We start from the raw sequence: 20,301 nt of genomic DNA, 5'->3' as shown, positions 1-20,301 counted from the left end.
TTTGCTGGCTCTTTGTCAGGGTCAGGATGAGATAGAGTTATATTGTCAGAAATTTAGAAAGTGGTCCGTGCTCACTCATTGGAATGAATCTGCGCTGGCAGCTATGTTCAGAAAGGGTCTCTCTGAAGCCCTTAAGGATGTCATGGTGGGATTTCCTATGCCTGCTGGTTTGAATGAGTCTATGTCTTTGGCCATTCAGATTGGTCGACGCTTGCGTAAGCGTAAATCTGTGCACCATTTGGCGGTATTACCTGAGCTTAAACCTGAGCCTATGCAGTGCGATAGGACTTTGACCAGAGTTGAACGGCAAGAACACAGACGTCTGAATAGGCTGTGTTTCTACTGTGGTGATTCCACTCATGCTATCTCTGATTGTCCTAAGCGCACTAAGCGGTTCGCTAGGTTTGCCACCATTGGTACTGTACAGTCAAAATTTCTTCTGTCCGTTACCTTGATCTGCTCTTTGTCATCGTATTCTGTCATGGCATTTGTGGATTCAGGCGCTGCCCTGAATTTGGTGGACTTGGAGTATGCTAAGCATTGTGGGTTTTTCTTGGAGCCCTTGCAGTGTCCTATTCCATTGAGAGGAATTGATGCTACGCCTTTGGCCAAGAATAAGCCTCAGTACTGGACCCAGCTGACCATGTGCATGGCTCCTGCACATCAGGAGGTTATTCGCTTTCTGGTGTTGCATAATCTGCATGATGTGGTCGTGTTGGGGTTGCCATGGCTACAAGTCCATAATCCAGTATTAGATTGGAAATCCATGTCAGTGTCCAGCTGGGGTTGTCAGGGGGTACATGGTGATGTTCCATTTCTGTCAATTTCGTCATCCACCCCTTCTGAGGTTCCAGAGTTCTTGTCTGATTACCGGGATGTATTTGATGAGCCCAAGTCCGATGCCCTACCTCCGCATAGGGATTGTGATTGTGCTATCAATTTGATTCCTGGTAGTAAGTTCCCAAAAGGCAGATTGTTTAATTTATCTGTGCCTGAGCACGCCGCTATGCGCAGTTATGTGAAGGAGTCCCTGGAGAAGGGGCATATTCGCCCGTCATCGTCGCCATTAGGAGCAGGGTTCTTTTTTGTAGCCAAGAAGGATGGTTCGCTGAAACCTTGTATAGATTACCGCCTTCTAAATAAGATCACGGTTAAATTTCAGTACCCCTTGCCGTTGTTATCTGATTTGTTTGCTCGGATTAAGGGGGCTAGTTGGTTCACCAAGATAGATCTTCGTGGTGTGTATAATCTTGTGCAAATTAAGCGAGGCGATGAATGGAAAACTGCATTTAATACGCCCAAGGGTCATTTTGAGTATCTAGTAATGCCATTCGGACTTGCCAATGCTCCATCAGTGTTTCAGTCCTGTATGCATGACATCTTCCGACAGTACCTGGATAAATTCCTGATTGTGTACTTGGATGACATTTTGATCTTCTCGGATGATTGGGAGTCTCATGTGAAGCAGGTCAGAACGGTTTTTCAGGTCCTGCGTGCTAATTCTTTGTTTGTGAAGGGATCAAAGTGTCTCTTTGGTGTGCAGAAGGTTTCATTTTTGGGGTTCATCTTTTCCCCTTCTACTATCGAGATGGATCCTGTTAAGGTCCAAGCCATCCATGATTGGACTCAGCCGACATCTCTGAAAAGTCTGCAAAAGTTCCTGGGCTTTGCTAATTTTTATCGTCGCTTCATCTGCAATTTTTCTAGTATTGCTAAACCATTGACCGATTTGACCAAGAAGGGTGCTGATGTGGTCAATTGGTCTTCTGCTGCTGTGGAAGCTTTTCAAGAGTTGAAGCGTCGTTTTTATTCTGCCCCTGTGTTGTGTCAACCAGATGTTTCGCTTCCGTTCCAGGTCGAGGTTGATGCTTCTGAGATTGGAGCAGGGGCTGTTTTGTCGCAGAGAGGTTCTGATTGCTCAGTGATGAAACCGTGCGCCTTCTTTTCCAGGAAGTTTTCGCCTGCTGAGCGAAATTATGATGTGGGCAACCGAGAGTTGCTGGCCATGAAGTGGGCATTCGAGGAGTGGCGTCATTGGCTTGAAGGAGCTAAGCATCACGTGGTGGTCTTGACTGATCATAAGAACTTGACTTATCTCGAGTCCGCCAAGCGGTTGAATCCTAGACAAGCTCGTTGGTCATTGTTTTTTGCCCGTTTTCACTTTGTGATTTCATACCTTCCGGGCTCTAAAAATGTGAAGGCGGATGCTCTTTCTAGGAGTTTGGTGCCCGACTCTCCGTGTGTATCTGAGCCGGCGGGTATCCTCAAAGAGGGAGTAATTGTGTCTGCCATCTCCCCTGATTTGCGGCGAGTGCTGCAAAAATTTCAGGCTAATAAACCTGATCGTTGTCCAGCGGAGAAACTGTTTGTCCCTGATAGGTGGACGAATAAAGTTATCTCTGAGGTTCATTGTTCGGTCTTGGCTGGTCATCCTGGAATCTTTGGTACCAGAGAGTTAGTGGCTAGATCCTTTTGGTGGCCATCTCTGTCGCGGGATGTGCGTACTTTTGTGCAGACCTGTGGGATTTGTGCTCGGGGTAAGCCCTGCTGCTCTCGTGCCAGTGGGTTGCTTTTGCCCTTGCCAGTCCCGAAGAGGCCTTGGACACATCTCTATGGATTTTATTTCAGATCTTCCCGTTTCTCAAAAGATGTCAGTCATTTGGGTGGTCTGTGATCGCTTTTCTAAGATGGTCCATTTGGTACCCTTGTCTAAATTGCCTTCCTCCTCTGATTTGGTGCCATTGTTCTTCCAGCATGTGGTTCGTTTACATGGCATTCCAGAGAATATCGTTTCTGACAGAGGTTCCCAGTTTGTTTCGAGGTTTTGGCGAGCTTTTTGTGGTAGGATGGGCATTGACTTGTCTTTTTCCTCGGCTTTCCATCCTCAGACTAATGGCCAGACCGAATGAACCAATCAGACCTTGGAAACATATCTGAGATGTTTTGTTTCTGCTGATCAGGATGACTGGGTGTCCTTTTTGCCTTTGGCTGAGTTCGCCCTTAATAATCGGGCTAGCTCGGCTACCTTGGTTTCGCCATTTTTCTGCAACTCTGGGTTCCATCCTCGTTTCTCGTCAGGACAGGTTGAGTCTTCGGACTGTCCTGGTGTGGATACTGTGGTGGACAGGTTGCAGCAGATTTGGACTCAGGTAGTGGACAATTTGACCTTGTCCCAGGAGAAGGCTCAACGTTTTGCTAATCGCAGACGCTGTGTGGGTCCCAGACTTCGTGTTGGGGATCTGGTTTGGTTATCTTCTCGTCATATTCCTATGAAGGTTTCCTCTCCTAAGTTTAAACCTCGTTTCATTGGTCCGTATAGGATTTCTGAGGTTCTTAATCCTGTGTCTTTTCGTCTGACCCTTCCAGATTCTTTTTCCATACATAACGTATTCCATAGGTCATTGTTGCGGAGATACGTGGCACCTATGGTTCCTTCTGTTGACCCTCCTGCCCCGGTTTTGGTGGAGGGGGAGTTGGAGTATATTGTGGAGAAGATTTTGGATTCTCGTGTTTCGAGACGGAAACTCCAGTATCTGGTTAAGTGGAAGGGTTATGCTCAGGAAGATAATTCCTGGGTCTTTGCCTCTGATGTCCATGCTCCCGATCTTGTTCGTGCCTTTCATGTGGCTCATCCTGGTCGGCCTGGGGGCTCTGGTGAGGGTTCGGCGACCCCTCCTCAAGGGGGTGGTACTGTTGTGAATTCTGTGGCAGAGCTCCCTCCTGTAGTCACAAGTGGTACTTCGGCTGATTCTCTCTGTAAGCTTCCGTTGGTGGAGGGAAGTGGTACTGCGGCTTCTGAGTTTCCTCCCTCAGGTGATGTGGTGAGGTCGTTAGGTGCTGCTCTACTTAACTCCACCTAGTGCTTTGATCCTGGCTTCCTGTCAATGTTCCAGTATTGGACTTGTTTTCCTCCTGGATCGTTTCTGTGGCCTGCTGCTCTGCATAGCTAAGTTTTCCTTTGCTATTTTGTTTGCTTTTCTTCTGTCCAGCTTATCTATTTGTTTGCTGGAAGCTCTGGGACGCAGAGGGTGTGTTAGGGGTCGAGTTCCCGCTTCTGCACAGGGGGAATCTCGAGCCACTTCCGCTGCGGTCTCCCATTCTTGTCCAGCCGCAGTGGAGCCTGCTCAGCAAGGACATCGGTCCCAGCGTCTTGCTCATTCTCACTCTGTTCTGAGAGTTAGTGCTGCTTCTCCAGTCTCTGCCATTAAAGTCAGTGCTGGTCAGCAGCGAGCGGACTTCTCTGGGACTAAGTCCTTGTCTGCATGTACTGAGCATGCCCAGCGTAAGGTCTCCCGTTGGAGATCGAGGGTCATGTGCTCAGGCTCTGCAGCACATTCCATTGGTCCTCTTGGCAGGTCCTAGAAGGGCAAAAGTGCTGTGGCCACTTCCTGTGCTGCTGCTATATAAACTGCGCATGACCGCACGGCCATGCGCTAGTATTGTCTTACAATTGCTTATGTGTGTATGTTGTGAGTGCAAGTCGTCCTTGGAAACCCCTACCCTATTGAATGTCTGTTCGCGGAAGGTGTATGGCTGCTACCTAGCGCCCGACTTAGCCTACAGCACTAAACACACATCACAGCGTCCTGTAGCTGTGCCTGCCAGTACGGCGCCGTGCGCCTGCCTTGCGCTTTCCATACCCGAGTCTGGGTGGTTAGTGGCGTCCGTTAGTGCGGCATCGCTCGCACTCTTGTGCACTTAGATTTCTTAAGGTTCTCTACACACCCAGTTGCGGTGTTACGCCAGCAAGGGTCTAATCGGGCTCCAATCCCTTCTGGGGTTAAGTCCGCTGACCACTTGCTCGCGCACTAGTGCGGTACTGCGGTCCTGTGAATTAACAGGATCGCTTTCTTCACGCTGGGTGAGGTTTAACCCACGCGTGTATACTTTAGTGTACCGCCATATTGTCTGCTAATTGCTAGCAGCAGGTTCTCACCTGCACGGTGGACCCCGGACTGCGAACGCACCTTTATCATCTGTCTTGGTGCGTTCCGCCAGTCCTAACAGAATACTAGCGCCAGGGTCTGGCTAGTAAAATGGCGGACGATCAGCGTTTACAGCGGTACATCCAGCAGTTGGAGGGAAGGTTGGCGGCTTTTGAGCGTTCAACCTCAGCTGTGGATGTTACTGCTGTCGCTGTTCAGGCTGCAAATGTGGCTGCAGCTACCTTGTCCACTGCCGCTCCTGTACCGACGCTATCTCACCTCCCGCTACCAGAGAAATTTTCTGGTGACAGTAAATCCTGTAGGGGTTTCGTGAGTCAGTGCTCAATACATCTCGAGCTTCTGGCCTCTCGTTTCCCTACAGAGCGGGCTAAGGTGGGCTTTATAATTTCTTTATTGTCGGACAGGGCGTTGCAGTGGGCTACGCCGCTGTGGGAGCGTGGCGATCATGTGGTGCAGAGTGCTCCGTTATTCCTGAGCACTCTGAAACAGGTCTTTCTAGGACCTCGTGTCACCCATGACACGGCGCTCCAACTGTTGGCACTGACTCAGGGCTCGTCCTTGGTCAGCCTTTTTGCTGTCCATTTCCGCACTCTGGCATCTGAGCTGGAGTGGTCGGATAAAGCCCTTATCCCTATATTTTGGAGGGGGCTGGCTGACCACGTTAAGGACGCTCTGGCCACTAGGGAGATTCCCGCCACACTGGAGGAGTTAATAGCAGTATCTACTCGCATTGACCTCCGTTTTCACGAGCGGAGGTTAGAGCGAGCCCAGTGTAGGCAGAGGTTTCGGCTGGCTCCCACCTTCGCCAAACCTTTGGAATCTCCAGTTCAGGCTCCTGAGTTCCAGGGACCTAAGGTGGTGTCACGAGCGGGATCTAAGTCCCGGAATGCTCGTGCACTCCAGGGTTGCCATGTTTGCCAACAGTCAGTACATCTTGCCACCAGATGTCATCAGCGGTCAAGGAAACGTCAGCGTCTAGTGGTAGTAGGTGGAGGTGCACTAGACACTGCGACGTTTGCCTCCAAATTGTCCTTTAAGGGGACAATAACATTGGGCTCATCCTCCCACTCGGTAGACCTCTGCGTGGATTCTGGGGCGGAGGGCAATTTTATGTCTTCTGCCTTCACCCAACGTCACGCAATACCCCTGGTTATGCTATCCCAACCAGTAACGGTACGAGTGGTGAATGGGTCGACACTCCCCGCACAGATAACACATCAGACCATCCCTGTTACTCTGTCCCTGTCGCCATCCCATCAGGAGATTATTTCTCTGCTCGTCATTCCTGAGGGTATTGATGAGGTCCTGTTGGGGATACCTTGGCTACGGTACCACTCTCCTCACATCGAGTGGTCCTCAGGCAGAATTCTGGGATGGGGTGAATCATGTGGGGGTAGGTGTCACCGAGAGTGCCTTCAGGTTGCTACTACTGAGGTACCCGCAGATCTATCCTCTCTCCCCAAGCAATATTGGTCTTATGCAGACGTGTTCTCCAAGAAGGCGGCGGAGACCCTTCCGCCCCATCGCCCCTATGACTGTCCTATCGATCTCTTGCCTGGTGCTGAGCCTCCCCGGGGTCGAGTCTATCCATTATCTCTCCCGGAAACGGAGGCAATGTCTCAGTACATACAAGAGAATCTGGCAAGAGGGTTCATTAGGAAGTCAGTGTCACCTGCTGGGGCAGGGTTCTTCTTCGTGCAGAAGAAGAATGGAGAACTACGTCCATGCATAGACTACAGGGGTCTTAATGCTATCACAGTTAAGAACAAGTACCCTTTGCCGTTGATATCTGAGCTTTTCGATAGGCTTCGGGGAGCTAGAGTGTTTACGAAACTAGATCTGCGGGGTGCTTACAACCTGATTCGCATCCGTGAGGGGGACGAGTGGAAAACGGCATTTAACACCAGAGATGGGCATTATGAGTATCTGGCAAGACTTTTGTGCCCATTAATTTGCGACCGGAGGTTCTCTCTTGGGCTCATTCGTCCAGGGTGGGTGGACACTTTGGGACAAAGAGGACATCTGAGCTACTGGCGAGGACCTACTGGTGGCCGCATATGGTCCGGGATGTCAGGGATTATGTTCTGGCGTGTGTCTCCTGCGCCAAAAATAAATCTCCGCGTCAAAGGCCAGCTGGTCTGCTCTATCCCTTGCCGGTGGCAGATAGGCCCTGGGAGATGGTCGGGATGGACTTTGTTGTGGGTTTGCCCAAGTCTCGCGGCTGTACCATCATTTGGGTCATCACCGATCATTTCTCAAAAATGGTGCATTTGGTGCCGCTGCCGCGGTTACCTTCTGCACGGGCCTTGGCAGCGTTGTTCATCAGACATATCTTCCGCCTACATGGTGTGCCAGACAAAATTGTCAGTGACCGGGGTCCCCAGTTTGCGTCTCGGTTCTGGAGAGAGCTCTGTCGTCTTCTCTGTATTGAGTTGAATCTTTCTTCCGCTTATCATCCCGAGACGAATGGGTTGGTAGAGAGGGCCAACCAGACCTTGGTCACATACCTGCGACATTTTGTTTCAGCCAGGCAGGATGACTGGGCATCCTTGTTATCAGGGGCAGAGTTTGCACTGAACAACGCCGTTGCCGACTCCACTGGACAAACCCCATTCCTCCTCAACTATGGTCAGCATCCACGGGTACCTGTGCCTATGCCCGTGTCTTCCGCCGACTCCAGGGTGGCAGACTGGGCTGTGGAGGCACGGGATATTTGGGACCGCACTCAGGATGCCATTCAGGCCTCTAAGGAGAGAATGAGGTCCTCCGCTGATGCTCATCGGCGCCCCGCCCCGACCTTTGCTCCTGGCGACTTGGTGTGGCTCTCCGCCCGTAACATCAGGCTGCGAGTTGAGTCCAATAAATTTGCTCCTCGCTACTTGGGTCCATTCAAGGTCCTCGAGCAGGTTAATCCTGTGGTCTATCGTTTGGCCCTTCCGCCACGCCTGGGTATCACCGACACCTTTCATGTGTCCCTCTTGAAACCCGTGTATATGTCCCGCTTTTCCGAGTCATCTGCTGGGACATCGGGTTCGTCTACGGACGATTATGAGGTGAACGCTATTTTGGGGTGCAAGGTGGTGCGTGGTAAAAAATTTTATTTGGTGGACTGGAAGGGTTATGGCCCCGAGGACAGGTCCTGGGAGCCTGTTGAGCACATTCGGGCTCCGCAGCTCATTGCTGCCTTCGAACGTAGCGAGGCCCAAGGAGGGGGGGGCCCTAGGAGGGGGGGTAATGTTAGGGGTCGAGTTCCCGCTTCTGCACAGGGGGAATCTCGAGCCACTTCCGCTGCGGTCTCCCATTCTTGTCCAGCCGCAGTGGAGCCTGCTCAGCAAGGACGTCGGTCCCAGCGTCTTGCTCATTCTCACTCTGTTCTGAGAGTTAGTGCTGCTTCTCCAGTCTCTGCCATTAAAGTCAGTGCTGGTCAGCAGCGAGCGGACTTCTCTGGGACTAAGTCCTTGTCTGCATGTACTGAGCATGCCCAGCGTAAGGTCTCCCGTTGGAGATCGAGGGTCATGTGCTCAGGCTCTGCAGCACATTCCATTGGTCCTCTTGGCAGGTCCTAGAAGGGCAAAAGTGCTGTGGCCACTTCCTGTGCTGCTGCTATATAAACTGCGCATGACCGCACGGCCATGCGCTAGTATTGTCTTACAATTGCTTATGTGTGTATGTTGTGAGTGCAAGTCGTCCTTGGAAACCCCTACCCTATTGAATGTCTGTTCGCGGAAGGTGTATGGCTGCTACCTAGCGCCCGACTTAGCCTACAGCACTAAACACACATCACAGCGTCCTGTAGCTGTGCCTGCCAGTACGGCGCCGTGCGCCTGCCTAGCGCTTTCCATACCCGAGTCTGGGTGGTTAGTGGCGTCCGTTAGTGCGGCATCGCTCGCACTCTTGTGCACTTAGATTTCTTAAGGTTCTCTACACACCCAGTTGCGGTGTTACGCCAGCAAGGGTCTAATCGGGCTCCAATCCCTTCTGGGGTTAAGTCCGCTGACCACTTGCTCGCGCACTAGTGCGGTACTGCGGTCCTGTGAATTAACAGGATCGCTTTCTTCACGCTGGGTGAGGTTTAACCCACGCGTGTATACTTTAGTGTACCGCCATATTGTCTGCTAATTGCTAGCAGCAGGTTCTCACCTGCACGGTGGACCCCGGACTGCGAACGCACCTTTATCATCTGTCTTGGTGCGTTCCGCCAGTCCTAACAGGGTGTACCTCCGTGCCGTTAGTTCGGTACGGAGGGTCTTTTTGCCCCCTTTGCGTGGTTTTTAGGGTTTTGTGTTGACCGCAAAGTTACCTTTCCTATCCTCGCTCTGTTCAGAAAGTCGGGCCTCACTTTGCTAAATCTATTTCATCTCTACGTTTGTCTTTTCATCTTACTCACAGTCATTATATGTGGGGGGCTGCCTTTTCCTTTGGGGTATTTCTCTGAGGCAAGGTAGGCTTTTTTTCTATCTTCAGGCTAGCTAGTTTCTCAGGCTGTGCCGAGTTGCATAGGTAGCGTTAGGCGCAATCCACGGCTGCCTCTAGTGTTGTTGGATAGGATTAGGGATTGCGGTCAACAGAGGTCCCACGTCTCAGAGCTCGTTCTATGTTTTTGGATTATTGTCAGATCACTGTATGTGCTCTGACCTCTATGTTCACTGTGGTACTGAATTGCCTAATCATAACAGTGCGCATGATTGGCAAAGAGATCATTCAAATGGAGCTTTCATATACTCTATTTTCAGGATTCGTGGGGGTTCCAGAGATTGGAACCCTAGCGATCTGGAACTTAAAAATAGAGAATAATGTCCAAGCTTGGTAGAGCCCATGTAATTTTGCTTTATTCATGTTCTCCATTATAGTGCAAGATTTTACATTGCACTTCCTGCAGTATCCCAGTCTGTTGTGGTTACATGTAATTTATTTTTAATTGTAAAAAACAAATGTTTAAGGTGTTAGAAAGGTAACTCATCTAATAAAATAAATATCATATTTCCATTTTATCATGATGTTGACACTATTTAACTATGTTGTTTTCTTCTAAAATGGAAAATTCAGCAGAACGGGCTTGTAATGTATTAAATATCAACATGAGTGGGTGGGTTGCGTTATCTGAATACTAAATGGGAACATGAATTGGATTTTAAAATGCCAAACCAATTGAGATTGGTTATGTGACTCTTGGAAGCAATTGCTACTTCTCTCGTAAACAGTACTTATTTTTGATTTTAAATGGATGAGCGAGTTCTTTGTGTGGGACTATTCTTTAAATATTTATTTCCTTTGTTTTTAAGAGACCTATAAATGCATCCAAGATCTGTGTATAACTCTGTGTATAACTCCTGTAGATTCTTCTGCTGTTAATTTATTGTACACAAACATCAAGATTACATTAATTATATATATATATATATATATATATATATATATATATAGATAGATAGATAGATAGATAGATAGATAGATAGATAGATATAGATATACTGTATACAGTTAGGTCCATATATATTTGGACAGAGACAACATTTTTCTAATTTTGGTAATAGAAATTACCAAAATGAATTTTAAACAAAACAATTCAGATGCAGTTGAAGTTCAGACTTTCACTTTTCATTTGAGGGTATCCACATTAAAATTGGATGAAAGGTTTAAGAGTTTCAGCTCCTTATCATGTGCCACCCTGTTTTTAAAGGGACCAAAAGTAATTGGACAATTGACTCCAAGGCTATTTCATAGACCGGTGTGGGCAATCCCTTCCTTATGTCATTCTCAAATAAGCAGATAAAAGGCCTGGAGATGATTTGAGGTGCGGTGCTTGCATTTGGAATGTTTTGCTGTGAAGTAAACATGCGGTCAAAGGAGCTCTCCATGCAGGTGAAACAAGCCATCCTTAAGCTTGCGAAAACAGAAAAAACCCATCCGAGAAATTGCTACAATATTAGGAGTGGCAAAATCTACAGTTTGGTACATCCTGAGAAAGAAAGAAAGCACTGGTGAACTCATCAATGCAAAAAGACCTGGGCGCCCACGGAAGACAACAGTGGTGGATGATCGCAGAATAATCTCCATGATGAAGAGAAACCCCTTCACTACAGCCAACCAAGTGAACAACACTCTCCAGGAGGTCGGCGTATCAGTATCCAAATCTACTATAAAGAGAAGACTGCATGATGGTAAATACAGAGGGTTCACTGCACAGTGCAAGCCACTCATAAACATCAAGAATAAAAAGGCTAGACTGGACTTTGCTAAAAAAAACATCTAAAAAAGCCAGCACAGTTCTGGAAGAACATTCTTTGGACAGATGAAACCAAGATCAACCTCTACCAGAATGATGGAAAGAGAAAAGTATGGCGAAGGCGTGGTACAGCTCATGATCCAAAGCAATCCACATCATCTGTAAACCACGGCGGAGGCAGTGTGATGGCTTGAGCATGCATGGCTGCCAGAGGCACTGGGTCACTAGTGTTTATTGATGATGTGACACAGGACAGAAGCAGCCGAATGAATTCTGAGGTGTTCAGAGCCATACTGTGTGCTCAAATCCAGCCAAATGCAGCCAAACTGATTGGTCGTCGTTTCATACTACAGATGGACAATGACCCAAAACATAAAGCCAAAGCAACCCTGTAATTTATTAAAGCAAAGAAGTGGAATATTCTTAAATGGCCAAGTCAATCACCTGATCTCAACCCAATTGAGCATGCATTTCACTTGTTAAAGACTAAACTTCAGAAAGAAAGGCCCACAAACAAACAGTAACTGAAAACTATCAAAGTGAAGGCCTGGCAGAGCATCAAAAAGGAGGAACCACAGCGTCTGGTGATGTCCATGAGTTCAAGACTTCAGCCAGTCATTGCCAACAAAGGGTTTTCAACCAAGTACTAGAAATGAACATTTTATTTACAATTATTGAATCTGTCCAATTACTTTTGGTCCCTTTACCAACAGGGTTGCACATGTTAAGGAGCTAAAACTCCTAAACCATTCATCCAATTTTAATGTGGATACCCTCAAATGAAATCTGAAAGTCTGAACTTCAGCTGCATCTGAATTGTTTTGCTTAAAATTCAATGTGGTAATGTCTATAACCAAAATTAGAAAAATGTTGTCTCTGTCCAAATATATATGGACCTAACTGTATATATATATATGCAAAAAAAATCTTAATTGTATTTAAGGCACATGCAAATAATTAAGTATTTATGCCAATTCAAAATTATAAATATGCAAAGTACAAATACTGTAATATTAAACCACTAGGTGGAGAGAATGACATTTGTAATCGCATTGCAAATGGCACTGATCAAGGGGGAGATATATTACATGAACAGTCAATTCTTAAATTTGATGTGATGGAAGTAAAACAAAATTGCCAACCATGAGTTACTGAGAGGCTTTCATAATTGGGAAAGGCTCGATGACTGGAACTAATCAAAACTACTTCTCGTTGGGTGTTTAGTATCAAAAGTGGTTCAAGAAAAGATAATATATGAATTGTCCATCGTGGCACCAGCAAACATATTCAGGAAAGTGCCCCAGTGCAAGAACAACATATGAGTACTTCGCAGCCCAATAGCTCATCATAATGCACAATTTGACCTGCTTTGTAGGTCGTAGTTGGTATCCTCATCTATTGGGCGCCTGTGTGACTGCACAGATTGCACCAATGATATGTATATCCTTGGATTTCAGTACACCTGTGAAGCTTTAATACAGACCAAACTCCATAGGAGACTGAGATTTACACTATATATTGCAATAGTGTGGTATAGCGGTAAATAGTAAACCATGAAGAGCAAAAGGGTAACAATGTTTTGAACTTTTGACTTTCAGGCTCCATATCTCATTACTCACTTCTGCTTTGAACTTGAGACTGCCAAAATTTTATAGACAATCATCTTGACAATCTCATACTTAAATTTGACTTGTGAACTATTTATTATGTGATTAGTCCCTTGTAGATTGTGAGCCCTCGCGGGCAGGGTCCTCATTCCTCCTGTACCAGTTATGACTTGTATTGTTTAAGATTATTGTACTTGTTTTCATTATGTATACCCCTCCTCACATGTAAAGTGCCATGGAATAAATGGAGCTATAACAATAAATAATAATAATAATAATAATAATAGTTATGCAGATTCTTGTCACTTGTCACAAGTGTTTGATTGGATTATGGTCTGGGGACTGTGGGGACCATTCCGGAACCCCTACTTCATTGTCATTGAACCAATTATTTGACATTCTCGACATATGCTTCATGTTGTAGTGCTGTTGGAACACTGTGTAGTCCTTTTCCTACCCATAGTACTGTAGTGTCTCATCTTGTAGGATACCCAAATTTCTCAGCACTGAGACCATCATCGATCCTGGTCAAGTATCCAATGCTTTTGGCTGTGAAACAGCCCCATATCATCAGGCTTCCTCCACCAAACTTGGCATTTCCTTCTATTTTGCAATCCATTAGCCTCTTTTTCCTTTTTCTTTCAGACCCATAAACACCTATGAGAGCCTAGTCTATTGATTTTCGTGTTATCGCTCTAAATCACCCACTTCAAATCTTTAAATGTCCACTTTTTGTACTTGGTAGCAAACTTGATCCGACGCTTCTTATGAAAACATTGAAGTTGAGCCTTCTTCACCTTTTTCTGGCCACCATTCCAGACTTGTATAATTGAGTCGCACGGCGCTTGCATCAATGTCCGTAATCTCACTATCATGAAGCATACAAGCCACCCCCGCTGCCGTGTTTGTCGCACCACAACTGATAGACCTTGGGATTAGCCAATTTGTTGACTTCGACATTTTGCCTGGATCTCCATATTTTGGATTTTGACTGACTTCATTTTGTATTTTTCCAACTGTTATGGCACCCACATGATGCCGTTTTACAATTTTCTTAGCCAAGAGACTGGTAGCAATGAGCTGGATGATGCTTTTTCTCTTTTCTTGGGAAATTATCTTCACAGCTGCTCCTCGATTCGAACCAATAACCTTTCATTTGGTTATCAATCTAATAATAAACTGAGTTATTAGAGAATGTGAGTACATGTTTGTATTTTGTAATATTCAGGAAGAAAAATATTTTTCCACCACCAGGAGCAAAACAGTAACAATGCAGTGACATGAAAGGAATCTACATATCTAATCATATGCAAAATAGTTGCAAGTCAAATTTATGTATGAGATAGCCAAGTTCATGGTCTACAAAATTATGGTAGTCTCATGATTAAGCAGTAGTGGATGATGTAAATCTTCAATAATTCACAGTTTCAAGATTGAATGTCAAAATAAATGGTGTAATTCCAAGCAACTAATCCCAAAAGAAACAAGTCACTATGTGGGTATTTTGACAGAAAAAAAGAATGTCTGGCTCATGGAAGAAGATGAGAAAAAAAACAAAGCATAAAAATAAACAAATCATCTTTTATCTTTATGGGTTTAAGAAGAACCTGTCACATCTAGAAATGCTATTTACCTGTAGTTATAGAGAGAAATCTGCAAGTAAATATAGAGAGAAAGATGCAACAGCCGCCTGTACCACCCAGATGACTGAAAGTGAGTGGCAGCAGGGAGAATAAAACTTCAGTTTCTTCCTGCAGCCATGCTTTCAGTAAGCTGGCTACAGAGGATTTAAATATTATTTTTCTTCTGATTAACCCTTTTTAACTGAAGATAAAGAGGGTTTCTGGGTGTGACAGTTTTTTAACAGGAAAATACACCCTGCTACAAGGTAAATATTTTAAAAAAATGATCTGAGGGATATAATAGAGAATTTCCTTGATGTTAATCAAATTGGAATTGTTGAAAAAAAGCCCATGAAGGCCCAACCTCACAATTTACTGGATCGTAAAGGGAACCTGTCACCCCACGGGCATCAGGGGATTATCTACAGTATTGCATTCTGTAATGCTCTAGATAAGCCCCTGATGTATCCTGAAAGATAAGAAAAAGAGGTTATATTATACTCACCCAGGTGCGGTCCCATTGCGGTCCGGGTCCGATGGGCGTCGCGGTCCGGGGACTCCTATCTTCTTACGATGACGTCCTCTTCTTGTGTTCACGCTGCAGCTCCTTCAAAGTACTGCAGTACGCAGGCGCCGGGAAAAGTCAGAGAGGCCCAGCGCCTGGGCACTGCAGTACTTTGCTCTGCCCTCAACAGGGCTGACAAAGTACGCCTGCAACGGAGCTGCAGCGTGAAGACAAGAAGAGGACGTCATCGTAAGATGATAGAAGGCCCCGGACAGCGATGTCCATCGGACCCGGACCGCAGCGGGACAGCCCCTGGGTGAGTATAATATAACCTGTTTTTCTCATCTTTCAGGATACATCGGGGGCTTATCTACAGCATTGCAGAATGCTGTAGATAAGCCCCTGATGCCAGTGGCTGCAGCTCATCTTCGATTTTTGGGGTGACAGGTTCCCTTTAAGGATCTTCTACTGTTTGTAATTTTAAAGCTATGGCAAATTTGTGAAATCTTGAACATTTCAGAATACATTCAATGTCTACAAAAATATATATATTCTTTTTTTTATTGGCAACTCTTGTGCGGGATATAGGGATTGTAATTATTTTACTTTTCAATTTTTAACTTTGCTAATGTGCTCATATCAGTACACACAGATACTGCTTATCGTCTGTCCGTCACATTTTGGTTTTACAATTCATTTAGAATTATTTTTGGCTACCTATGATTTCTTGATAGCCCAGGAAAAAAACAGATTGGCAACATAAATACCAAATGTATGCTAAAGAGTTTTCGTTCTGCATATGCTTGACCAGTGTATACATACCATATTGCAGATCAATGGTAATTGCCTTGGTAGTCAATAACAGATGTTTAAAGACATCTTCCTGCCTCTCCAAGTAATAGCATATCGCTTTGCTACCTCTAGCACCCCTTCGAACCCTCTAAATAAACAGCGCTGGTTTAGGCCCTCTTGAATGTCTTTCCTCTACTTAGTGATGCCTCAGCTGCCTACTTTGCAAGAAATGGGGGTCCTCTACTTTTGCCTGTACGTTGATACTCTTAGACACCTTTCTATGCATAGAAAAGTAGCTACAAATTTTTGAAGGTGAAAACCATGCATCATCATTGAGTCTGATTCATTCTGACAATTAGTAGGTGTCTCAAATGTTTCTTCCCTCGATGATCATTAAGAAATAGGCTATACTTATGATCTGCTAGCATTTTCAAAAATAAGAAAGGAAACAGCAGTAGATGTCTTCTGGGGAATACCTTGGGATGACATTTTTAAACATGTGCACTGATAGTAAGTATTGACCACTTTTCTGAAACAGAGCCTTGCTTCATTTGATATTTTAAACTTTTATTATAACTCAATGACCCATCAAGTGGTACATCAATTTAGTTTAAATTTTAAAGAAATTAGAAAAAAGATAAACGTTCCAGTAGAGTAAGCAAATTAAGTCAAGTGGTTTTGAATTCTAAAATAAATAAAAAAATATTTGTTTCTTATTTATATTGTTTTGTAATTTGATCAGAATAAACCTAAAGGGTCATGCAAATGAAAAATATATATAAATACTCACCTTACCGCTCACCTGTCCCACCATACGCACAGCCCATTGTCTGGTACTCCGCGCCTCTTCTTTTCCCCTCTATTAGTCGCACAGATTCTCATTGTCTTTTTTTTTACTCCAGGCCTCTGCGCACCTGTATGGTGCACAATGTGATGTCACGAGTAATGGCACAGTGCAAAATGACGTCTGAGGCATGTTAATGCCGGAAGTCTCCTGGCCTGCAGTGAAGAGGCCAAAGAAAATGCACACGATGAATGTAGATGCTGAAAAGAACACACATGATGGGGGAATGGGATCGGGAAAAGAAAAGGCGCTGAGGACTAAATGGTGGGCTGTGGAGACGGCCTAACAGGTGAGCAGTGAGATATGTTTTAACTATTTTTTTACATCCTACTGTTATACTGAGGGCCTCCCGAAGAAGTATCTGGCGAAACGCGCGTCGAGGCAGAGGGACGCCGAGGAGACACCACACAGCGCACCATAGGTAATACCTGTACTTACCCCATTTATCAGTGGCTTTATATTAGCAAGGTATATGTACCATCGGGAGGATCCACACCACAGGGTGTTAGAAATTAGGCATGGTTGTGCCATTTCTATGGTGGATACTAGCATTTGGCAATTCCGCCCTTTTCCCCTTATTAGTATCCTTGTCTAGCAATTTATATAGGGTCACATGGGAAGTCACTTTGTTTGGTTGTGCTTAAGCATTACAGTGGATGTCTCTCTATGGCTGTTGTGTCCCTCTTTTTGGTTCTAGCACCTTTTTATCATTATGAGTTATTTTAATTGTTGAAAATAAAATTTATTTTAGCTACAAAAGTACCACTTTGTTTGGGATTACATTTATTCTGATCTCCAATGATGTGATTTATATGTATTTATTGGTGGTCTTTATTTCCCAAGTGTAGGGATATATTGATTCTGGGGCATTTTTTGTGAATTATGTTATACTGAGGGGTCTAGAAAGAACATTCAATGTGCAGTGAATAACTTTGCTATGAATTTTCCTGCCAAATCAGCTCAAATTGCTGAATTCACATCTCAGTAGATGATCTCATCTCTACTCTCCACATTTCTTGACAATTTTGGAAATATAGTAATAGAAATACGTTGTCTTGCTTTTGTTATACTAGAAACTTAAATATAAATATAACTAGATGCCTAGAAGAATATCAATATAAAATCTATAACTTATAATTTACCTAATCATTTTTCGACATTCTGATTATTGTTGGTTTCCCCAACATTTCATAATATCACAATTTAGGAACATTTTACTCAGTGTATGTTAGTCAGTAAACATAGCGAATTTGTTTATTAGAGCAAATTCCAGTTGTGTATAAAACAGGATTTGATTGTTGATGCTGTTGATACTGATTGTACTTTCTAGATGGAAAATAAATGTATTCTATATGAATTCCATTTTTGTAGCTCTGTTCATGACATGCATCTAGTGAGAGTAATATTTCATGTCTTACAACAGATAAATCACGCTTTTTTGGAACTGTATGATCTAGATATGCTAATTATTTTGACAATCTCGATCTCACAAAAAATTTACATACAAAATTAATCATAATAGAACATGTTTTATGTAAGAAAAAAAGAAGAATAAGGACAGGTATGATTATTTACTACCTTGTGTATTCTGTTATGTATAACATTGGCATGCTCATTAATTACGTAGACAATATAAACAATACCCGTAGTTTCAGGTAACTGTTCAGAATAATCTTCTGGCTATTATATAACTTTAATCTTTCATATTTCACCTGTTACCCTCTTCAGGGTTGACCAGAGGACAGTCTGCAGATGTAGAGTTGAAAAACGAAGAGATGTCAACATGCCTGTAAAAGACATTTGCAAACTTCTGATAGGAGATGGGAATAATAGAGCCAGCAGATGCAGAGCACAGTTTCTGAGAAGATGGTTGAGGTGGAATTTTGAAGCATGATAATTCTCACTGAGCAGTTTAGTCAGATGACCAATCATTGACTGGAGCATGTAGCCATAGCCCCGTACAGTGAGTACGGAAAGTATTAATTCTCTTTTTAAATTTTTCACTCTTTGTTTCATTGCAGCCACTTGGTAAATTCAAAAAAGTTCATTTTTGTTCACTCTGCACCCCAGCTTCACTGAAAAAAACAAACAAAAATTTAGTAATTTTTGCAAATTTAATAAAAAAGAAAAACTGAAATATCACATGCTCAGAAGTATTCAGACCCTTTGCTCAGACACTCATATTTAAGTCACATGCTGTCCATTTCCTTGTGATCCTACTTGAGATGGTTCTACTCCTTCACTAGAGTCCAGCTGTGTTTAATTAAACTGATAGGACTTGATTTGGAAAGGCACACACCTGTCTATATAAGACCTCATAGCTCACAGTGCATGTCAGACCAAATGAGAATCATGAGGTCAAAGGAACTGGCCAAGGAGCTCAGAGACAGAATTCTAACAAGGCACAGATCTGGCAAAGGTTACAAAAGAATTTCTGCAGTAATCAAGGTTGCTAAGAGCACAGTGGTCTCCATAATACTTAAATGGAAGAAATATGGGACCACCAGGAGTCTTCCTAGACATGGCCTTCCAGCCAGACTGAGCAATTGTGGGAGAAGAGCCTTGGTGAGAGAGGTAAAGAAGAACCCCAAGATCAATGTGTCTGAGCTCAAGAGATACAGTAGGGAGATGGGAGAAAGTTCCACAAAGTCAACTATCACTGCAGCCCTCTAGGCCTTTATGGCAGAGTGACCAGATGGAAGCTTCTCCTCAGTGCAAGACATATGAAAGCCTGCATAGAGTATGCTAAAAACACATGAAGGACTCCCAGACAATGAGAAATAAGATTCTCTGGTCTGATGATATGAAGATAGACCTTTGTGGTGATAATTCTATGAGGTATATGTGGAAAAAACCAGGCACTGCTCGTCACCTGCCCAATACAATCCCAACAGTGAAACATGGTGGTGGAAGCATCATACTATGGGGGTGTTTTTCAGCTGCAGGAACAGGATGACTGATTGTCATGAAGGAAACATAAATGTGGCCAAGTACAGAGATATCCTGGATGAAAACCTCTTCCAGAGTGCTCTGGACCTAGCACTTGGCTGAAGGTTGACCTTCAAACAAGACAATGACCCTAAGCACACAGTTAAAATATCAAAGGAGTGGCTTCAGAACAACTCTGTGACCATTCTTGACTGGCCCAGCCAGAGACCTGACCTAAACCCAATTAAGCATCTCTGGAGAGACCTGAAAATAGCTGTGAACGTTCACCATCCAACCTGAAGGAACTGGAGATGATCTGCAAGGAAGAATGGCAGAGGATCCCCAAATCCAGGTGTGAAAAACTTGTTGCCTCATTCCCAAGAAGACTGATGGCTGTAAGTAGTAAGGGGAGGTATGTCTCATAATAATATACTGACAGGTGCCCCGCCTCCTATCAAATTGATATCAAAATTGATATCAAAGTGATATCAAAGTGTATCAAATTGATATTAAAGGGAATTAAATAGATATCATACAGATATCGTAGAGTATTAAAGGGAATGAAATAGATATTATACGGCTATCGTAGTGTATCAAAGTGTATTAAATAGATATAATACGGCTATAGTAGTGAATTAAAGTGTATTAAATTGATTACTGACATGATTCCGACACATTGATAACAAAGTGATATCAAAGTGTCCTAAGTAGATATAATACAGATATCGTAGTGTATCAAAGTATATTAAATTGGATACTGGCACAAATCCCAGTAATCAAAGTGAAACAAAGTGCAATATCTCTTTTATAAGCTGATTGATATGTTAATCA

At 44.2% G+C, this 20,301-nt stretch overlaps 1 long non-coding RNA gene across 1 annotated transcript in view; it reads left to right on the top strand.

Moving 5' to 3' along the window:
* LOC138674040 (uncharacterized) overlaps positions 1 to 16,789 on the top strand; it is a 98,761-nt gene extending 81,972 nt beyond the window's left edge. Inside the window, exon 3 of the long non-coding RNA XR_011320443.1 lies at positions 16,601 to 16,789. This is a non-coding gene — a long non-coding RNA (uncharacterized lncRNA). The remainder of the gene's footprint in view (positions 1 to 16,600) is intronic.
* Positions 16,790 to 20,301: the final 3,512 nt, after the last annotated feature.

Source organism: Ranitomeya imitator, chromosome 4 (assembly GCF_032444005.1).
Source record: "Ranitomeya imitator isolate aRanImi1 chromosome 4, aRanImi1.pri, whole genome shotgun sequence".
NCBI lineage: Eukaryota > Metazoa > Chordata > Amphibia > Anura > Dendrobatidae > Ranitomeya > Ranitomeya imitator.
Note: the sequence above shows the minus strand (reverse complement) of the source record. Positions and strands in the feature narration are given on the sequence as shown.